We start from the raw sequence: 20,282 nt of genomic DNA, 5'->3' as shown, positions 1-20,282 counted from the left end.
TGAAAGAGGGCAGGTCTAGCCCATAGGAGGAACAGGGAGGACACGATCTGTCCTGAAGACCCCACAAACTCCAGTGAATCTCATCTGCTTAAGAAACATATTCACAAAGGGAAGCAGTGACACTGAGACAAGAATAAGATGCAGCACCTTCCATTCTCCTCCCACTTCCGGTTTGCCTGGTCCTCCTGTCCCTAGTACCTAGCCAGAGGATCTAATTAGGTTCTCTGTCACTGACGTGATTGGGATGGTTGAGTAGCTAGTGACATCCTTTGTGGACGAAATGGTGCTAATGGGGCCTGTGGGTCATAGGGAAATGAAGGTGTGACTCTCATCTGGTGAGGAAGCTGTGAAGATTGTTTGCATTCAAGTATATTCACAGGGGAAAGTGGAAGGAAATCTGGGATTCCTATATGCTCAGCCCTTACATCCCAGGAGGCCAACTTCATGCTTATTTGCCTAAGGGGCCACACTTACATTGTGTGATCTGAGACATGATCCTGAGTGAATGGCCAAAGGATTTGAAGATGAGCGTCCCTCAGTCTGTGGCCAAGATGTGACCTGTTCAGAAAATGGATGAATATTTCTCTTCAACAGAATGGCATGTCTTCTGCCAGGCCTGACATTGAATACATATGTGAATATGTGGCTTTGAATGATGCCACTCCATCCTACACCATTAATACTCAAGACATACCTATGCCATGCTGAATTTATCAACCAACATAAGTACTTATCGCATTTATTCCTCGCAATTGAAACTGGAGGATTTTGTGAAGATGCAGAATGCCACAGAAGCCGGGGCAGATTGCGTAATGACATTGCTGATGGTGGAGAAACTGGTCCTGCAGCTATAAAACATTTCTTCCAGAAGCATGACGTCAGCAGCCTTAGCAACAATCTCACAGCAGAAGCTAAACAGCAGTTCTGGGTCTTCTCTTAATGTGTATCCTGCACAGAAGTCTCCTCTTTTGCTGATACCTTTTCTTGGCTTGAAGTTCGTAGGATTGCAGTTTGAGAAGATGGGAAGCAGGTAGTGGACCAAATGCCTCAGCAAAACGCGGGTTGGCTCCAAAAGGCTCATTGCATTCACAGAATGCATGGCTAGTCCGGTCCACCTATGGAGAAAGGTGCAGGGCTGGGGAGCAGCTGCTGAAGAAAGCGTACAGTAAAGCCAGCCGCTGTAGTGACCATCTGGCCCCACGCTGAGACCTGAGCCCTCGGATGGATGTCGAGTTTGGCGCGAAGGCTGCCGTTCACTGGCTCCAGCATAGGATCTGTTTTTTTAAAGTTTTGGGTTGCTTACTCCAGTGACTTCTTAGATCTCCTAGAATGATCAGGATTTTTGTTGATGTTTATCCTCAGAGAGTTTCACAACGTTTTTGTCAGGGATTGAGGCCATTTTACAAGAGGTTTCATACCAGTTCCACTGGGTCACCTGGTGAGAGGTTCTATTCAATGTTCTTGCTTGTAGTGAAAGCTTCGGGTGACTTATGACCAACCACTGTCCTGAAGAATAGATTTGTAAAGTCCATTTCAATTGAGCTGGTGTCCATGGAAACGCTGATTCCATTCTCGGCTTCAGGTGAGGTTCTGGCAACCACTAATCTCCAAGGTCCATACAGAGATATTTACGTATTCATATGACACCAGAAATGATACTATTTATAGCTCATGACCCACACAACAGCTTCAATTTTGATCTGAAATAGCTCAAGTGTGTGCCTAACATGGATCAGGCTTTTCCTGTGGAATTGCAGCTTTGAAGTGAGATTTTGGCCCATCCATATTTAGATGAGTAAGGGTCTGGGCTCCATATTATCAACTAATCATTCTGGATGCACCGACTGTATGCAAACCACAGTAGAAATTTTGTTAGGTGATCAGTCTCAGAGGATGAGATTAGTGATTCACAGATGTTGGAATTGCGTACGCGAAAGACTGATGTTCGCTGCAATTGTGTTTAGGCGCAATTATTCTGTGCAAAATGTGTTTTGACATGCGGATACATTTTGTGCTAAAATATAGCACCAAATGACAGATTTAAAATTAATTATTCATGCATAATTTTCATGTACTTTTCCCAAAATGTTGTATAAATACTCGAATTTCAATCCCCCTTTATATGGTAGTAGGTATGTCTGTATGTGGTATTGCCACAGCCCGAACCTTGCCAATACACAGGAGAGCACTGTAGATGGTCAAAGGCAAGCATAAAGTCAGAAAGTAGGATGAGAAGAAGCAGAGTTGGAGATGGGTAATGCATTGTGATGTAGTGATCTTTAAAGAGGTGTGTCTTCATCACTTTTCTAAATTGAAGCAGTGTTGGGATGGTCCTTATGAATATGTGGCTGTTGTTCCAGTTCCTGGGTTCATTGATGGAAAAGACCTGTTGTCTTGTTTTTTTTATTTACACTTCTTAGTCTGCAATCTGATGTTCTCCTGGCCCATTGGTGTAACAAATGCCCCCACAGTCCCTGCAGTGCAGGAGGCGAGCTCCAGGGTGCCTCCTCAGCACAGTCTCCTTGACTGAGAGCTCCTGAGTGAGTCCGAGGGGGCCCCTCAATGAACTTTGCAGGGGGGCCCCCTCAACTTTCTTTACACCGCTGTCCTGACCTCCGGTGTGCAGAGTGGCACTAGAGATGGTGAGTTTATCTGCAGGATAAGGGGGATGCTTGTCTCGATAGCTTTGTAATGATCCAGCTGGTTTTAAAGATGGTGGGATCAGCCAAGGGGAGCAAATGTTGTTCCATCAGGATTAGTGTGATGTGGTCATTTTTCGTCAGGCCCAAGATAAGAATGCTGCAGCATGTAAGATGCCCCTATGGGGTGTCAGTGTGGAGTCTGGGAGGCCATGGAATAGGGCATTACCACCATCCAGATGCCAGAGTATGAGGACTTGAAAAATACTCCTAAAGTTACTTTCAGAAGAAACCGTTTTTTGTGTAGCTTGAGGGTGATGTCCAGGGGGAATGCAGATGACCCGGCTTTCAGTGAAGGTTGTGATTTTAAGCTGTCAGGGTTCATGTCATTGAGCCAAGTTAGCACTGTATCTTTTTCATTGTTCTTGGCAAATAACAAGAATTCTCTCTTGGTTGGTTTGAGCCTCAGGCAGGCTCTAGACATCCAGGCCTGGCTGATGTACAGGCAGTGTTTGAGGTGTTGGATGTCTGAAACAGAGGAGACTTTCAAGTAGAGTTGTGTATCATCAGCATATTTGTGAAACGTGATGCTATTAACTGTGAGCGGAGCACCAAGTGGCACCATGTATAGGTTGAAGATAACAGGAGATAGTGTGGAGCCTGGGGGACTCTACAAGATCCTTCTGACCTGGTGATGCCTATGTGAGAAAACTGGTGTTAGTTGGAACGGCAGGAGGAGAACCAGTGAAGGACATTGCCGGTGATTCCTATGCAAGACTCCAGAATGTGCACAAGGTTGGAATGGTTTGCTGTGTTGAAGGCAGCTGAGAGGTTCAGCAATATCAGGAGGCAGGGATCAGCTCTATCGGTGGTCAAGAGCACATCGCCTGCGATGTGCAGGCTTGCAGTCTCCATACTGTAACATGTTCTGAAGCCAGACATGCAGTCGTGCAGGCAATGGTTAGCATTATTGTGCTCTTCGAGTTGATCATAGACTGCTTTTTTCAATTATCTTGACGATGAATGGGAGATGAGTGATGGAGTGATAGTTGGAGAGATCATCAGGGTCTAGTGGTGGTTTTCTTTATGAGAGGGAGGATCTGGCCTGTGTTGAGAACTTGTGGAAATTTGCCGTGAATGAGGGATGCAACTGAGGTAAGGGGGTTTCACCAGAAAGAGCTTTAATGATAGACAATGGTAAAACATCATCTTCATAAGAAATGACTTTGAGGGAATTGAGTACGTCAGCGAGATCTGGGAGAGAGACAGGGCTTTGAAGGGTGACTATTGCAAGAATCTACGGAAAGGGGTGGGTGTAAGAATTGAAGCAAGCTCGATGTTGTTGATGTGCTGTCAGACCTTCTGTATTTTTACCTGAAGAAGAGGTTGATAGCTTTGTGCGTTATTGTGGAACGAGGAATAGGTGGGTCAGGCAGGGGGTTGATGCAGTGCTTGCTTGTCGTGAACAGTGTTCTGCTTCTGTTGGTGGCTTCATTGATGATGTTGTATAGTATTTTGCTTTGGCTCCTGTGATAAGCTGTCTGCATGTTGAGCAGAGAGATTTCAGTATCAACTGGCCCTCAAGATTTTTGTTTTTCTTCCATTGTATTTCCTGTCAGTGAATGGATGATTTTTTGTCAGCAAGATCTGTAGAGTACCAGGGTGCTGAAGGCTTTGGTTTGCATTTGTGTGTTGCAGGTGGGGCATGTATGTTCACATAGCTTTCCCCAAAAATGTGGATATTGTTTAGAAGGGTGTTGGCGTCGGACATGGAGTTGATAGGGTGGGAGATGAATTCAAGCATTAGGTTGTCTATGGAGAAGTCATTGAATGAGCTGAAGGTTTAGCCTTCTCTTTTGTGTTGACCTGGTTTGTTGGTAGACACTAGGCATGGAAACAGAGATAGCAAAGTGGTTATTCCAGCCCAGGCATATAAGTGGATTGTGTTGGCTTGTTGGTGATGCTGAGAAGACAAGGTTGAGGATGTGGCCTTTGGAGTGTGTTGGTCGTGTGAAATGCTGTTCCACATGGAGTATATTGATGAATTTGAAGAGGGTGTCTCTTGATTTTTTGAGCCTCTGTTGTCTGGGAGGTTGAAGTCACCAAAGAGAGTGGTGTGGGTATGTTGGATCGATGAGGTAGCGAAGAGATCTGTGAATTTATCAGTGAAGCCCCTGATTTGTCCGGGAGGGTTGTAGATGAGATGGAAGATGGCGGTCTTAGTTCCAGAGAATAGGAAATAACATGTCAGCAGCTGATGCTGAATGAGGCTTCCTCCCTTCTTATGTGCGCTGTCCATATGAGGGATGCAGTAGCCTGTGGGAAGAAGGACGTGTAGTATGAGCAAAAATGTGGATGAGAACCATGTTTCTTTGATGAAGAGGATGTCAAGATCATAATAGGTGATAAGGTATGCGATGTCAGGTGCACAGAGTACTGCAGGGTTGATGAGCATGAGTTTAAAAACGTGTTCTATAGTTTGAGGGTGAGTAGTAACCATGTATGTGTCCGGGCCATCTAAATTTGAGTTTAATTGTTGGGTTTGACAGTATGGGGTGCTGGTTGATGGACATGATGTTATCTTACCTTATAAGTTTCAGTGGAATAAGCAGTTCTGTCACAAAGACCTATATGTCCCTAACAGGCCAAAACAGCCAGTGAACATGTCTGTGTAAGCCCTTTACTGACGAAACTTGGACCATGGGGCACTCTGAAGAGTTGATTGATGTAGGGAGAAGGCAGGAAGTGATCTCACTTCCTGTGTGGATGGATGATGGACAATCTTGTGAGGTCACTTCCAGTTCAGATGGATGTTGGGAAATGAGGTGATATCACTTCCTGTGCAGAAGGATGATGTAAAATTAAGGCCTCTTGCTTGGCTTCTTCGGTTAAAAAATGTTTTGGCAGGAAACCATTGATTTTACTTCCTGTGAAAATGGATGATGGGAACTCTAGTGATGTCACTTTCTGTGCAGATGGGTAATGGGAAATGAAGTCCTCTTCCTTGGCTTCTTCTTCTTTTAAAGACGATTTTACCAGAAAACCATTGATATCACTTCCTGTGCAGATGGGTGATGGGAATACAGTGGTGTAACTTCAGGTGGGCTCGACCCTAGTGACTGACACTATGTGAAGTTATACTATAAAACACTAATAAGGATGACTTGTACGTAATTCAAACATTTATGAATAATATGTTTTAAGAAAGACCATTTGAAAGGTTCTTTGGCAAGCACTTTCTCCAAAATATGTGCTCATTTGTTAAGTATTTTTGCCTTTTCAACCTGTTTTTCTCATTGTCTTCTCTCTTTACAGCTGGCAGAAATAAATGATTGACTAGAACTATGGGCCTGGTCTAGAGGTTGGTGGGGGGGCATAAAGGCCGTTAGGACAGCAAAGGCCTTTACATCCGCCACCCTTCCTTTACTCCACCCGCCAAATTTAGAGTTCAACATCAACCCTGTGGTGAATTCTATGGGTTTACAGGAACCGCCATCAGAGTGGTTCACACAAAGGCAATTAAAAGTTTGGGATGCAACTGTCTTCCAAACTTTTAAAAATGTTTTCTATCCAAAAACAAACTCCAAAAGTAGGAATTTGTTGTTGAAAAAGAAAAAACTAACTGGGTGCAATTTGTTCATTTTTACTGTCTGTCACTGCCAAGGTACTCCTGGTGGTGATGAACAGTAAAAATAATAAAAAGCCATGGGACTGTCCACTCTAAATAGGAGAAATGACTGGATGACTTACCTCTGAAGGCCCAAACTCCCTCAGGGCATCAGAGGAAGGGTTACACAGATGGAGCAAATCTTACTTCATCAGCTTAAACCTGGCGATGCGCCTGACTCAAAATATGACAGCCCACCAAGAGTATGGCAATCAAGAAATTCAAGAGAACCTCATGTGATGAGTAAATTATGTGATTACAAATCAAAAATGTCTCTTGTGTGCCTTCTCAATCTTCCATCCCATCTTCACTATCAGGTTTAAGAGCCATCCTGGATGTACACAGCACTATTGATGAAGAAGGGGCTGATGGATTCTGCATTGTTCCCACATAAATATTCCTGGATTTACAGGCTAAAGGTAACTTGAGTCTGACAGGAAGTGGGGCTTTACCACTTTATCTTGCATCCACGTGGGCCCTGTGCCAACCCCCTGCATGAATATCACATACTTTGCCCAAATCCTGTGCTGAGCCCTCATGTAAATAGATCATGCTTCCATCAGTGACCTGACCTTACGTCTAACCCAGCTCCTGTAAACAGCAGGTGTTGGGTGCAGGGCTTTCACCAAGCGCCTGTGGATACATAATCCACAGTGCTTGGTGTCTGGCTGTATGCAGAGGAAAATGGGCAGGGGGACTTCCTTTGACTAGGCCCAGAACCTAACCCCAGACTCACTCAAATCAACTGTGCATAGCATTTGGCTGTGGGCTTTCAGTTGAGCACAGTGGCCTTTAGGTGTAGGCTGTGATTTGCAGTCAGCCCATGGACAACCCTCTCTGACCCAAACTACCTCTAATCTGCCTTTGCTGCGTGCCACAACCTTTAGGTACATGATCAAGGCCTGCACCCAGCCTCATCCTTTATAAATCAATTATGCACAGTGGTCTCTTGGTACTGGGCCTGGTTTACCACCAAGTCCTGTGTCCAGACCACATCCCATCTAAACCAAATGGCCTTCAGTGATGTAACAAAGTAATCTTGGGGCATTGCTTGGCCTGTTGCTCAGCTCTGTGACCAGCCCCTAAGGCCAGCCCCTTTCCCTCTCAAACCAACTATGACCTTGAGCTGCACAAGTTAGCCTCTGGGTGAAGGGTGTGGCCAAGAGCAAAGTTAAGGAGGGGATCAAAATATTTTGGTGCAATTTGACAAATCTGATTCAGGAATTTTGGGAGACAGTTAGCAACTCTCCCCAGCCCCCGGCTCACCACAACCAGTAGTACATAGCCTTTAGCTATGCACAGCAGTTTAAGAATGCATGGTGTGGTGGTTTGGCACAAGGCCTGACCTTAGACCAGTAGGATATGAAACACTCAATGGACATAACCACAGAGCCTGGACTTCAGCCATGTGCAGCGGGGTGTAGATGCGGAGCCTGGGCTTTAGAATGACCAAGCACTAAACATTCAGCAACAATGGTTGGTTGCAGGGAAAAGTAGTTGGGCATGGCGAAAGGCCAGTCCCTATGCCCAGTCATATTTAGCCCTAACACACTGTGCATGGGCACCTTGCCTTTGATCAAGTCCTGCAACCTGTCTGCATGTACAGCAGGGGAGTGAATGGCCTATCTGTGGGCATATTCCACTTTACGCAGCCTTTCCTGTGCACAGTGTCAATTGGCAGCAAGTCCTGACTTTTGGCTGGGCACTGCACACAACTTTCATGTGGCTATACCTCAATGCATGTGACCTTTGGCCTTGATCAGTGGGAAATGAGCAGTGGCCGTCCACCCAGCCCCTGTCAAAACCAAAACGTATGCAGTGGCCTCTGAGCAAAGGACTTAAAATGGGGCCTGGACATACACCCAGCTCTATTTCCACACACATAAGAAACACTGAGGGGCAGATTTACTAAATTATCACGCAGTTCAGCAGCCACAAATGCTGCACTGTGTGAGAAGGAGAGAGCACCATATTTACAGAAATATGGCACTCTCTTCTCCTCTCCCTAGCGCAGAAATGTGCCACCGTGCACCACGCACACACCTTTGCACCATAGTGCAAGGGTGTCTGCATGAGTCTAGCATAGGTTTTGTACTGGAAGGATACCCTTCCAGTACCAAATATTATGCTTAGGCTATCTTTAAAACATTTCCCACTTTGTATGTGTGCTGATTTTCCAGCGCAAAACACGTTTTTTGCTCGAAAGTAAATTGGTAAAAAACTATTTTGAACCAACTTGCATCACTTTTGTGATGCAAACACCGTGCTTAATCTTAGCAAAAATGCCCCAAAGTCTGTGGCCAAGCACAGTAATCTTTGGATCTCTGGGGACGTGGGCATGCCCTCTGCCCAGGCCCTGTCTTACCCAAACCAGCTTTGCATTCCTTCACCTGTACACAACAGACTTGCCCACCATACAGAAAACCCTCTGTGCAAAGCCTTTGGCAATGCACAGTGACATATTAGTGTAAGGCCTGGCCTAGACCTTGGCCTGTGCTGAGGTGCTACACCTATACCCGTCTCAGCAAAACCAGCTGTGCAAAGCCTTCCACTGCACACAGTGTCCTCAGGGTACAGGATCTAGCCTATAAAGGTGAGGGGCGGGGATCAAAACATTTTAATTAGTTAATGAGTGCAGTGCTTTTTGATGAATATGCATTAAATGTGGGAGACAATTAGCAACTGCTTCCAGCTCCAGTGTCACCCATAATAGTAGTGCATAGCTGTCTGCACTATGCAGACCGTGTGCCGAAACTCCATGGAGGGGGTTTTGTACTCAAGTCATGGTCTTCAGCCAGTAGGGCTTCAAGACAATGGGTGGACTTAAACATAAGGCCATGGTCTTCGGCTGTTGTCTGCAGGAGTTAGACCTGTCTTGGTACCAAGATCCCATATGTGCATGGGGTTGGCTAAATGATCTGGGCTTTGTCAAATATTGTGCCCAGCCTCCATATGAACAAAACCCAGAGTGCAGCAGAAAATGAGCACAGCTCCTGGGCTTTAGCCAGGCCTTGCACCAGCTTTATTCCGACCCAAACCTGCAGTGTATGGTCCTGTATGCAGCTACATTTAGCTGTGTGCAGCTGCTGTTGTCCAGGCCAGTGGCCCTTGGATACAGGGCCTAAATTAGAGCCAGTCCATGCTTTAAGCCTCCAACCCCATCAATACTACCTGTGCTCAGTCTCTGGCCATGCACCTGACCTTTGGACCTCATGGTCTAAAGAACCTTGAGCTGCACACAACCCATCCCCTGTCCCATCTAGCCATTACTCAAGAACAGTGGCATCTAGGTGCAGGGCCTGGCACAGGGTCGGACTATGAACCCAAAGCAGCCCTGGCAATCAATTTTGCCGGACCAGCCCCCTTCCCGGGAGGGAGGGGAAATAAGCGAGCATGAAGCACTGATGCTTAACAAAACCAGCCCCCAGCACTGCTGCTTTTGTTCCTGGGGGCCGATATTGAAGCATTGCTGCAAAACCAGCCCCCACTAGGAAAAATGTACCCTACCACTCCAAAATCAACCCCCAGTAACAAAACAGGCTCCCACCGCTCTGAAACCACCACCCCATCGTTCCAGCCTCCCAGGCAAACGGCTGATACCCGCTACGGCCAGTCCAGCCAAGGCCTGGCATACCGTCAGGCCCTGTGCCCAGCCCCATCTCACTCACTCTACCTCTGGAGCCATCCTTCAGCCACACACAGCAGTCTCTGGTGCAAGACCTGACCTCAGGCCTGACTCTGCACCCAAGCTCTGTATCCATGCCCCACCCCACCCACAGCACTCGCACAGGGCCTTTGGCTGCATACAGTGACCTCTGGATGCACGACCAAGCTTACAGCTGAAGAAACAGGTTTTCATTTGGTAATAACTGTGGGCTGGTTGATGAATCTGCATTAAATTTGGGAGACAGTGAGTACAAACAGCTCTTGTTCCAACTCATCCAGCAGTCCATGGCCATTAGCTGTGTGCAGGCCCCACCCCCGTCCCACAGGGTGTGAGAGTTGGGTGTGGCCTTTTTACCAGAATAAGGCCCAGTCCTCATGTGTGTGCAGCATGGATAGGGCCTGGCCCTGCAATGAGCCGCTGTGTAGACACACCCCGCTATATATGGCCTTTGGCCTTGCACAGCATTGGTTGATCACAGAATTTAACTTTCAAATGGGCTCTGTACCCAGTCTATGCATGAACAAATCACTCTGTGAAGAGCCTTTGGCTGAGCACAGCAGGGGTTGGACAAGGGACCTGGCCTTCAGTCAGTCCCCGTGCCCAGTCCCTGGGTGCAACGATGACCGAGCACATGGCTAGGGCCCCTGGCTTTTTGCCAGGCCCTGTATAACTAGGATATGCCAGAGGGCTTTGCCTTTCTCCTTGTCCTGCTCCTAGCTCACTTGTAGATACAAAGCAGTTCTTTGTCCATACTCCACACCCAGCCTCCATTTGGACATGCCTTTAGGTGTGCACACACAGAACAAATAAAAGTCACCCCAGGTTTTGCCTGGACCTTTGACCCAGCCCCTGTTCCACCCAAGGCAGCTGCCTTTGGCCTTGTGTAGGGGCATTTGTCGGTTCACTGATAAAATATCGATGTAAAAAATATAGTCAACAAAAATATCGCTGTAAAATTATAGAATACAAAAATATCGACTCCCTATACTTAACCAGGTAAGTACAAAAATATCGAAACAAAAATATTGATATAAAAAATATAGATGTAAAAAATATCAATGTTGAAATATTTATTAAAAAAATACAATGTATTAAATATATTAAATAATATTATTTTTAACAAAACAAATAAAATTAAATATACATTTTAACTAAATTTTACAAATAAACTTAATTTAAAAAATATAAACACACAAACATAATAATTTATACATTTACATATATTTTCTTAAAAATAATTTAACAACTATCTTAAATTTGTAAACTTTTAAATTACATAAAAATAAAATTAATACTTATATCAATAATTTAAAGTGTGAAAATATCATTTTATAGGTAATTCAAACATTTAACTATTATAAAAAAATTACAACATACATTTCACAGTAAAATAAATACAACAGTAGTGAAAATGTTGGATAGCGGAGGGGTAAAATGTACTATTCCAACTCCAAACAGTGCAACGGTAGGGAAAATGTTGGATAGCCGAGGGGTAAAAATTACTATTCCCACTCCAGTGAGTGCAACGTAGGGAAAGTATTGGATAGCGGAGGGGTAAACATTACTATTCCCACTGCAGTGAGTGCAACAGTAGGGAAAGTGCTGGATAGCGGAGGGGTAAAAATTACTTTTCCAACTCCAGTGAGTGCAACAGTAGGGAAAATGTTGCATAGCGGAGGGGTAAAAGTTACTATTCCCACTCCAGTGAGTGCAACAGTAGGGAAAATGTTTGATGGCAGAGGGGTAAAAATTACTATTCCCACTCCAGTGAGTGCAACAGTAGGGAAAGTGGTGGTGTTATAGGGTAGGAAATAAAATAAATACATTTATGTTTTAAATATTTTTTTGTTTGTCAATATTAACATATTTAATAATGATTTTCCAAATTAGTATCAATAAAAAAGATTAATAAACATTCATTGAATATGCATTATTTAACACTATAATATGCACAACACACACCTAAAATAAATTAAACAATTACCATAATTAATGACTAATTAATTATTCTTATTAATTAACAACTAATTATTAATTCATAAATCAAAAATAAATTACTTCCTACCCTTCCCATCATTTACACCTATAAACACCACACCACAACACACACCTAAAATTAATTACACAATGACCATCATTAAATACTAATTAATTTATTCAAAATATTTAATAACTAATGATTCATTTATCAATTAAAAATAGATTACTTCCCACTCTTCTCACCGTTTTCACCTATAAACACAACACACACCTAAAAGTAATTAGACAATTAACATAATAAATTGCCAATTAATTAATTAAAATTAATTAACAACTAATGATTAAATAATTAATAAAAAAATTAATTTACATATTTAACACATCTCAATTCAACAAATATTATTGAATACAAATTAATCAATGAATTTACTATAATTAAATTACTTCCCACCCTATTCCCCCATAAACCTATAACCCGCCACATTACTAAAAACGCAAATTTCAAAGTACTAAAATTTCAACACAAATAATAAAAATACAAATAATCCTTATACAATAAATACATGCATCACAAACATATCAAATATATACAAAAATACATAACATTAATTAAAAAATCGATTTTTTAAATATCTATATTTTTGCAAATGATATTAAACACTTCGATATTTTTAACATCAATATTAAATTCACAAAATCGATATTCTGCACCACGATATTTTTTATTTCGATATTCTTGACCAACGATATTTTTACCACGATATTTATGCACATTGATATTTTTACATCGATATTCTAGCTCTGCACCCATTTGTCTAGGTAGAGAAGCCTCTGGACCCTGGGCCTGCACAGCAGTGATGCGCTGTGCTCAACACCTATCCCAACAAAACCTGGTTTTGGCAGTGCTCAATAATCAATAGGTACATGGCCAAGCATTGAACCCTGCCCTCATCCCACCCAAACCTTCTGAGAATGACTTTTAGCCATTTGCACCAGACACCCCATTGCACTCAAATTAGCTGTGCACAGCCTTAGGCCATGTGTAGTGGCCTCTGGGTGCAGGACTTGGCTTAAAGCCTAAAGCCAGATCGTGGGCTCATCCCCTGCTCTGCCCAAACATTGCTATGACAATGGTCGTTTACATTCTTGCACATGATGGCAACTTCATTGTCCTGAAGGCTACTGTTACATGGTGATCTGCGTCCCAAGTCTACAACAGAACAGGGGCGTAACACAGGCACCAGTAGCCCCCGTGGTGCGGGGGGCCCCAAGCTCCAGGGGGGCCACTTGGCACTGCACTCTGGCCAGAGAGCTCCTGTTTGAGAGCTCCTCTTCGTACTGTGCACGGAGGCCCCCTCAATTTTCGTTACACCAGTGCAACAGAAAGAAGCTGAAGGAAACTGGTTTTCCGCACTGCCCCACCACTGTTAGAAGTCCCCACTGCTTCGCTAGGACATACTATCTGCGTCGAAACTCTAGGTCCTGGGACTTCTTTTGGATCAGCAACAAATGAAAGATGCAATGCTGATTAAATAAAAAATTCACCCCTGTCAAGAGATCTTGCCTAAATCCATCGTTTTTTTGCACACCATGTCATTCCAGTTTAGACCCAGCCATATGCAAATCAGTCTTGACCCTGTGCCTCAGCCCGAACTGCCAGGCCAGGTCCTCCCTGGACTGGAAACAAGCATCCTAGGACCGGTTTCAGGGTCCCCCCCCTCATCAGCCAGGCTAGCTTGAATCCAGTGGCACAGCGAGCCCGGGACCCACGTCTGGGCATACCCCTCCCATTTAATGCAAAAAATGCTGCGGCAACAAATGATAAATGGAATGCTGAATAAATCAAACATTCAGCCCCAGTCAAGAAATCTGGGTTAAATCCATCATTCTTTTGCTCACTCTGAAACAATTGCACATCAGTGTTAACCCCTGGAAAAGTAATCATCACATTATTTGCATCACTCGGCGATCTGTGAGTAGGATCCACATATTATTTGCTTTGCAGTGGAATATTTGAACAACATGTAGATGTACACATGATGGCAAAACACTGTTATTAAATAGCATCAATTTAGACGGTGATCATTGTATTTCACAGAACTTTTAATGAGTCATAACTGGAAGGAGAACAATAAGTGACATTGTGTCCACGCACAGTTTTTAAAATGGTGTCATGAATCTTGATGTGGGATTATCAATGGTCATTTGTTCATTGGGGGTGTACCAAATAAACACTGCCACTTCTGTAGCAAGAAGAATCTCCCTGTTGGACATCCTTCTGGACTGCCTGTAAATCCCATGGCCTTTTAACAAATTAAAAGTTGTTTTATGTAATGCATGGATGTACATATTTGTTTCAAGGAGAGGGGTGGGAGGAGCCACACAAGCCCCATTAGAGTGAGTTAGTCAGGCTTGCGGCACTCCTTCACTTGATGCAACGTGGGACTGTGAGCAGTGTTTCCCAGGCTGGTATTGGTTCTCTCTGCAGCCCAGTTGCTTTGTGGAAAACTTGATTCACCTGTTTGCTTACCTCATTAGGCCTACCTGTACAGCGCAGTAAATCGATCTCACATCATGCTAATGGCTGTTTAGTGCATCAATTCCAGGGGCGTAGCTTGGTCAGTAAAATGGGGGAGGGGGGTGAGCTTCATATTTCCCAACAATCATGCTGGCTAAAATACATTATATGACAAGCAGGGCAGGAAGGGGGCCTTAGGGAGCAGAAGGAAGGGAGAGGAGTGCGGATTGTGAGGTGTACTTATAACTCAATATTTTGTAATTTAACCACTTTTTAAGACCTTTAAAACAGAGACAATAGTGTGTCTGGGTTTTTGTCTGCATGTGCATGTGAAAATCCCAAGTGAAATCCAACAGACACTTCACCATGCCCGACTTAAAGTCCTTGTACCCAACTATTTACTACAGAATACCTGGGACGTAGATTAGTCAGTAAGATTGAGGGGTGGCGAGCTTCAAATTTCCTGACAATCACACTGGCATATCGTGGTAAAATATGTTATCTGAGAAGCAGATCATGTGGGGGCTTAAGGGTCAGTGGGAAGGGGTAGCAGTGCGAATGGTTCGGATTACTTTAAAGACAAAGGGGCATATTCATAAGGACTCATCGCCGAGTCATCGGCACGTCAGAGCAGAAAAAGTGGCGAAAGAACCATCGCCCCATTCACAAGCTGGTGCAAATTGCCCATAGCGCCAGTTTTCCAGCGATAGCTCCCGCAAAATACATCGCCACGTAGGAGAGCGACGAGGAGAGCGGCGACTAACGCTAATAATATGCAGAGTAGGTGTTCCCGTGCAAAAAACCACAAAAACACCACTTTGTGATATTCTCAAAGATCAGCCAGATCTGCGATGCGATCCAAAAACAGAAGATAAGGCGCGTTAGCAGGAGGGATTTAACACCTGCCTTTTACTGGTGTTAAGCAGGATGACTACCTGCAGTCTGAAAGGGAGCCCAGCCCAGAGCCACATCTGAAGACCAACACATGGCATGGAGACACTGATCATGCAGCTCGGAGACCCAAGAGGGCCACAACACCCACAGACACCATCCCCAGGCCCCCCCCGACCCTCCCTCCCCGGACTACCACCGAGGCAGCGCAGAACAGGACAGCAGACATCCCTAAAACGGCATGGCCCCTCAGCCACACAATAGCAGAATGTGGGTAGAGGTGGGAAACAAGTATGTGTGAAGGAGGCAAGTCACCCATGAATAAGAATGCACACAATGCCAAGTGTGGCAGTGATGTACTGGACAGACCCCAGTATGCAGAGCACAGACCTGTCCATGTGGACATATACTGCTGGTGTTTGTAGTGTTGTGGACAGCAGACGCAACCATGTCACCTCAGGCAGTGGAGAAGAGCTTGGACATGCAGCTAAGTCCCCCCCCCTGTAAGCGAAAATGTTGCAATATAGCATGCAGTTAAGCCCCCCCCTCCGTAAGCGAAAATGATGCAATGTAGCATGCACCCGGCGGGCGGGCTCGAACGAACGGAGTAATGAAGGAGCCAGGTCCAGGCTCATACATGCCAAGTGTTGTGTGTACCTGTATTGCCTCAGCATGAGCTAAATGGCTAGACACATTAGCAGCGCCAGTTCAGCTAGGCATGTACTCCACAACTGTGTCCGCCCCATCCTTACCATACGCCTACAGTCACGTGGCCCACCACCTTCAACGGCCAACATCACAGTGTCGTTGTCAGGCTTGTGGACATGCGCAGACAGGCATGGCAATGGTGTGTCTTGGGAGTGCAAGTGACGCAACCACACAGCGCACACAAGTAAATAGTCTCTGGGGGAGTGAGGAGCAGCTGTGAGGCAACGAAACACACAGTGATGCCGCTCATATGCCACATGCAAGACATGTCAAATATGAATCCCAAAGTCGCACTCATCCCACACCACCCGCAACAAGCCACATTACATTCCTTGACTGCAAGCAGATGACAAAGTAGCATTGGGATGAAAGCTCCTTTGTTTGAACTATCAGGGGGAGCACATCTGCACCTCCGACCTCGGAATTGCATGTGTCTGGCACCCACTGACAGATACCATAGCAGCTGATACCGACTTCCACACTACGCACAGTCCGACAAAGGTACAATGTATCCACACCCCACAGACAGAAGTCCTTGCTTGGAGTTATCTTGCATGGAATGGCTTTCACACTTACTCCCACATCATCCCAGGCGTACAACCATTGCACACTAAAACAACGCATTGATCCGAGATGTGTCATTTCATCTACAGAACTGGCGCTGGACAGACCAGTGCCGCTTCAACCAGAAGCACTGACGCAATGGGCAAACATCCCAGACACATGCACAACCCCTGTCATGTGGAATTGTACTGTGCACGACTGCTGCATTTACTGGGGGCACTGCCATTGGCGTGGATGCGGATCAGTTACCGACTAAGCTTCGGCCTTGTCAACGTCACCTGCATTCAGCCTGTGTTGCATTGTTGATCGTGCATATTTGAGTGATGCATGGATGTCTGTCTATCCAACAGGACGGTAGATGAACTGGATTTCGACATGTGTATGCTGGCAGCTGGACCTGGGAGATTGCACAAATCCTCGTGTGCAGTGACCACATTGAACCACTCCCCTATTGGGCTGTAGTGCAAGTTGGTGAAAGCGGGTGGACGCAGCACATCTTTCCGGATCTGCTGATGGATGGACTCGCCGTCCTGTTTGATGAAGTCGACAACGACCTCCGGTTGGAAATGTTAGCCTACGAAGCTGCAATCGCTTTCTTGGATGAGTAACTACGTACCTGCAGCCACAACAGATTGGAACACATTGCACATGTCCCGACACCTTGTTGTATCTTGGAGATCTGGTCACATGTCCCACTGCAACAGTGGACATGGCTGCATTCGCCTGGACTCCGAATACGTGAGCCGACAACTATGCGGCTTAACACACACCTGTGAATGGTGGGGCACTCCCCCGGAGTGGACAGCGGCGCTTGGCAACGTTCCTCATTCTGACATCCTGCTGCATTGGTCTGCATGTTGTGGCACTTATCTTGCCCGTACTGACACACATATGCTACACACCTTCACTTGTATTCAACTGTGATGAGTGTAAATTTGAATGACGATGTGTGTCTCAATGGCTATATGGGTCACGGCCATACATGCGAATTGATAGCATTAACCAGGGAGTACCTTTTTGTGGAATCACTGTACCTACATACACCCATACTTTCATTCTTGATTGATCATTGCCATGACCCATCTGTGTGAATTGGAATGTTTATTCACATTCAGTGGAGTGTTGGGGCTGGACCAGTACAGGGCCATGGTGTCCAAACCAAATATGGCAGTCGAGGTCCAAGGTGAGTGTCGCTCAGTGTATAGGGGGACAGTGGGAGGTGTTATTCCAGGGCATGATGCAGAGGGCAGTACCAAGCTGAACACGGCCATATGGCGGAGATGAATACTAACACTTAATTCTTACCACACATTCAGATTCATCATCATCTTTGTCCTCTGATGTGTCAGGTGCCTCACATGCGGGTGGTGGTGTTTTGTATGCATCAATGTGTGGCAGTGACACATCAGGGGCCGGATGTGGGATGTCTGCCACAATGTGTGGCACTGACACTTCAGGGGGAGGAAATGTGACTGGAGTGGTAGCACCAGCATTCATCCGCACCAGGCCTTGTGGTGGCAATGCCATGACAAAGATCTGCAGGACATGGAAGTTCACAGCTACATCTCGCTGGTGTGCGGCTGTGGCAGTCATTTCTGAGGCTTGCATCCGCTCAATGTTCTCCAGGATCATTCGCATGTAACACAACTTCTTGCTGACATCACTGGGGCGACTCTGACTAGACGGTTGTTCTTAGCACAGAGTCATGACTCCAGCGATGTCAGCCATTGCTTGTCGTGGAGCAAGGAGCGGACAGTGGGTGTCCGTTAGGGACAGTGAGTGGTCCCTGATGGGACTTAGACACTCACGTTAGGCATCTAGTTTGACAGCCATGAGGTCATAGCCCACCCACAGCTGGTCCGACATCTCCTCCTGACACCGTGACACACGGCATTGGAAGGCCATGTGTTGGTCGTGGGGGTCCTGGGAGACAGCTGTGGTGGTGTGTGCTTCCTGCTGTCTGGTCTGTGCAGGGGGGTGGCGTCTCATGGATGCAGCTGGGCTGCCCTGCTCCGGGAGGTGGGGTGCTGGAGCTGTCCCTGAGCTGTAGAGTGCATCGGTGTAGATATTGGGGGGTTCCTCTTCATCATCAGTGCTGAGTTGTTGGTTCTGCTCTGCAGGAGGTGTTGATTCTCCCTCTGCAATGTGAAGGAGAAATGCAGATTGGCATTGTGTTCACATGTATGTTAACGCATTGTACACGTTTACTGTCAGACTGCATGGCAATGTACATTGTGACTGTTTATGAGGTGACGCCTATTTGAAGCGGGACACTTGGCATTCCTACGCCATCAGGGATGTGAGGTTGTTGTTGTGCATTGTCATCTCACAGTTTCCTGCTATGCCACATGTGAATGGCCATGTTTTATACACAAGCGGCAGCAGTTGTGTCCTCTGTTCTGTTGTGAAAGTGTTGCAGTTCGTACCACATTGTTATGAATGTTGGGGTGCTCTGCATCCTATGTGTGTGTGCTGCATTGTGGGTGAGTTGCCCCTTCTGCTCTGATTTGGCTGGCCCTTATCCCGTCTCCCCAATGATGATCCCAGGCTGGTCCTCCGTGGGGGTTGAGGGGTTCTGGTTGTCCTCTGTACTTGCTCCGGCTACCTCCATGGTGCTTCGCAGTTGTATGTATTTTGTTTGTGTTTTTTGTTGCTGCTTTTATAGTGCTTTTTCCAGCCTTTCTTGTGGGACTTGTAGGCGTGGCGCTTCTTATCGCTGCATTTTTTCACGCAGTTGGGCACATCGCAGAGTTTTTCACGTAAGGGGTTAGATTTTATCTCCGTCCCGGTGATTTTATTGCGGGCATTTGACGCGTTATCGGGAGACTATTGCATGTTAGCGCCGTGTTGTGAATATGACATTGACACAGAGTTATTTTCCCGCGATAGACGGCAATATGAGAGATTGAGTTACCTGATTTTGGTGATGATTATCACACGTTCTTGTGGATGTCCCCCAATGTATTGTAAAATAACCAACAGTTTTAAGAACTTCAAAACAGAGAGGAGTGTGTGTGTATGTTTTTGTCTGTGTGCATGTGAAACTCCTAAGTGAAATCCGACAGCCACCTCACACCATACCTGACTAGTAGTAAATACATTTATTAGGTGGGTGTAACACCCTGAAGCTACGCCCCTGATCATTGCTCCTCGTGGAATGCTCCCCCTGCATTGTATGAAGGATTATTTAACCTCACAAAAGTACTCTGCATAAACACACATAAAATTATTTATTTTATACAATCACTATATAGAGAAAACAATTGTTTTTTTTGTTTTTATTCAGTACAGAAGGGGTTTTTAATGTTTTAGTCAAAGATGCAAGCCAGACCCATTGGCTAGGCCAATTTTTTTCCCCCAAAGAGCCACAGGAGTAAGTCAATGCTTGTACTTGCTTTGCATTGTGTTCCTACCGCCCCCTCGCCTCTCTATGGAAACATCCATTGTAGTTCTGTTCCTTTGCAGGAGGGGTGGTGGCCATTGGCAGCCGGTGGCGTGTCATTCTGGTGGCGTCTCATTCTGCGTCAGTAACAATGTGGGGATCGGCTCAGTTTTCCTTAGTGACGTCATACTCGATGATGGCTGAATACGACCGGCCTCAGGGCTGGTTCACAAAACATATTTAACTGGTGTTAACACATGTCCTTC

This window comes from Triturus cristatus, chromosome 10 (genome assembly GCF_964204655.1).
Source record: "Triturus cristatus chromosome 10, aTriCri1.1, whole genome shotgun sequence".
NCBI classification, from domain to species: Eukaryota; Metazoa; Chordata; class Amphibia; order Caudata; family Salamandridae; genus Triturus; species Triturus cristatus.
Note: the sequence above shows the minus strand (reverse complement) of the source record.